Source organism: Oncorhynchus keta, unplaced genomic scaffold, assembly GCF_023373465.1.
Source record: "Oncorhynchus keta strain PuntledgeMale-10-30-2019 unplaced genomic scaffold, Oket_V2 Un_contig_16039_pilon_pilon, whole genome shotgun sequence".
Taxonomy (NCBI): Eukaryota; Metazoa; Chordata; class Actinopteri; order Salmoniformes; family Salmonidae; genus Oncorhynchus; species Oncorhynchus keta.
Genome location: NW_026279674.1, coordinates 1 through 3,144, shown reverse-complemented (window position 1 = coordinate 3,144; position 3,144 = coordinate 1). Strand labels below are relative to the sequence as shown.

Below are 3,144 nucleotides of genomic sequence, written 5' to 3'. Positions count from 1 at the left end.
ACATGGCTTTGACAATCTATGATTTGGGTGATTGGAGCCTTTGACAATTTTGGGGCTTTCCTCTGACACCGCCTTGTATGGAGGTGCTGGATGTCAGGAAGCTTTGCCCCAGTGATGTACTTGTCCGTACTCAATACCGTCTGTAGTGCCTTACGGTCAGATGCCGAGCAGTTGCCGTACCAGGTAGGGATGCAACCGGCCAGGATGCTCTCGATGATGCAGCTGTAGAACTTTTTGAAGATCTGGGGACCCATGCCAAATCCTGGGGGGGGAAAGGTGTTGTGGTGCCCTCTTCACCACTGTCTTGGTATGTTTGGACCATGATCGTTCGTTGGTGATGTGGACACCAAGGAAGTTGAAACTCTCGACCCGCTCCACTACAGCCCCGTCGATGTTAACGGAGGCCTGTTCGGCCCTCCTTTTCCACGGACACACACAGTCTTGTACAGCCAACCTTGTGGGGACACACAATTCAGTCCCATTCAAAATCCTATTTTCCCTAACCCCTAAACCTAACCCTAAACCTAACCCTAACCCTAAACCTAACCCGTACTCTTACCCTAAGCGAAAACCTGACCCTAACCTAACCCTAGCTCCTAACTCTAACCCTTAACGTAATTCTAACCCTAACCCTAACCCGTACTCTTACCCTAACCAAAAACCTGACCCTAACCTAACCCTAGCTCCTAACTCTAACCCTTAACGTAATTCAAACCCTAACACTATTTCTAACCTTAACCCTAGAAACAACTAAATGTCCCCAGTTGGTCACATTTTTGTTTGTTTATTATTCTTGTGGATACTTCTGGTCCCCTCATGTATAGTTAAACACACACACACACACACACACACACACACACACACACACACACACACACACACACACACACACACACACACACACACACACACACACACACACACACACACACACACACACGCACTCAGTAGTGATACAGGGACCTACATAATCAGGTGTGATGTGTTTATCTTAGCATACTGTGGTTGTGTTCATCTACATACAGTACAATAGATTACTGTGTGATCCACATCACAACATTTACATGATTGGCATTAACAATGAGTGCATTTTGTTGCGGCTACTGTTAGATGGAAGACATTGTGGTGTTGTAGGTTTTAACTTGAATTATTTCATACTGTTACTTGTTGTTTCTCTTTGCCCGTACTCATAAAGTGTATGTGTTAGAGTAGGAGTGCTGATCTAGGATCAGGTCTCCCCGGTCCATTATGATCTAAAAGGCCAAGCTGGTCAACACTCCTACTGTACGAGGCTTTGTGAAAACAACACAGGCCCCGTTGTTACAACACAGAACACTTCACTCAGCATGTTTCCTCTGGAGAATGTTGTCAGCATACAGCCTTTTCCTTGTCTGAATGAGAACATTCATGTGAATGAAGAAACCTTTTCCTCCTCCACCCTTTCCCATTGCTGAGGCCGTCTCCAGAATAAAGCATTGGTGAGCCTATTGAGGTGGTCAGAATAAAAGCTGGTTGAGCCTTGTTCCATTGCTGAGGTGGTCTCCAGAATAAAGCTTGTGTAGACATGCTGGTTGAGCCTTGTTCCCATTGCTGAGGTGGTCTCCAGAATAAAGCTTGTGTAGACATGCTGGTTGAGCCTTGTTCATTGCTGAGGTGGTCTCCAGAATAAAGCTTGTGTAGACATGCTGGTTGAGCCTTGTTCACATTGCTGAGGTGGTCTCCAGAATAAAGCTTGTGTAGACATGCTGGTTGAGCCTTGTTCCCATTGCTGAGGTGGTCTCCAGAATAAAGCTTGTGTAGACATGCTGGTTGAGCCTTGTTCACATTGCTGAGGTGGTCTAGAATGCTTGTGAAGACATGCTGGTTGAGCCTTGTTCACATTGCTGAGGTGGTCTCCAGAATAAAGCTTGTGTAGACATGCTGGTTGAGCCTTGTCACATTGTTGAGGTGGTCTCCAGAATAAAGCTTGTAGACATGCTGGCTGAGCCTTGTTCCCATTGCTGAGGTGGTCTCCAGAATAAAGCTTGTGTAGGCATGCTGGTTGAGCCTTGTTCCATTGCTGAGGTGGTCTCCAGAATAAAGCTTGTGTAGACATGCTGGCTGAGCCTTGTTCCCATTGCTGAGGTGAAGAATAAAGCTGGCCCCTTGTTCCCATTGCTGAGGTGGTCTCCAGAACAAAGCTTCACTAGGCATGCTGGCTTCCTTGTTCCCATTGTTGAGGTGGTGTCAGAATAAAGCCGTTTCCATGCTGGTTGAGAACATTGCTGATGTGAATGAAGAAACCTTTTCCTCTCCTTGTTCCCATTGCTGAGGTGGTCTCCAGAATAAAGCTTGTGTAGACATGCTGGTTGAGCCTTGTTCACATTGCTGAGGTGGTCTCCTGTAGAATAAAGCTTGTAGACATGCTGGTTGAGCCTTGTTCCCATTACAGGTGGTCTAGAATAAAGCTTGTGTAGGCATGCTGCTGAGCCTTGTTCCCATTGGGTGAGGTGGTCTCCAGAATAAAGCTTGTGTAGACATGCTGGTTGAGCCTTTGTTCACATTGCTGAGGTGGTCTCCAGAATAAAGCTTGTGTAGACATGCTGGTTGAGCCTTGTTCCCATTGGGCTGGAGGTGGTCTCCAGAATAAAGCTTGTGTAGACATGCTGGCTGAGCCTTGTTCCCATTGTTGAGGTCAGTTCCAGAATAAAGCTTGTGTAGACATGCTGGTTGAGCCTTGTTCCCATTGAGCGGAGGGTGGTCTCAGAATAAAGCTTGTGTAGACATGCTGGGTTGAGCCTGTTCCCATTGCTGAGGTGGTCTCCAGAATAAAGCTTGTGTAGACATGCTGGCTGAGCCTTGTTCCCATTGCTGAGGTCGTCTCCAGAATAAAGCTTGTGTAGGCATGCTGGTTGAGCCTTGTTCCCATTGCTGAGGTTGTCTCCAGAATAAAGCTTGTGTAGACATGCTGGTTGAGCCTTGTTCCCATTGCTGAGGTGGTCTCCAGATAAAAGCTTGTGTAGACATGCTGGTTGAGCCTTGTTCACATTGACATTCTGAAGTGACTCAAATCCTCTTTTCTTTTGCATGTCCGATTCCAATCTGTTATTTTTCATGCCGTCTGAACAGCCAAAAGCCACGTGGAATCGGATATTTCAAGCTATT

General features: G+C 46.6%; 1 long non-coding RNA gene across 1 annotated transcript; it reads left to right on the top strand.

Annotated features, from left to right (window-relative positions):
• The first annotated feature begins 1,535 nt into the window (after positions 1 to 1,535).
• Positions 1,536 to 2,376, top strand: LOC127919226 (uncharacterized). The gene is made up of 3 exons (XR_008102207.1): positions 1,536 to 1,595; positions 1,654 to 1,833; positions 2,313 to 2,376. It is a non-coding gene; the product is annotated as an uncharacterized LOC127919226 (long non-coding RNA).
• The last annotated feature ends 768 nt before the right edge of the window (positions 2,377 to 3,144 follow it).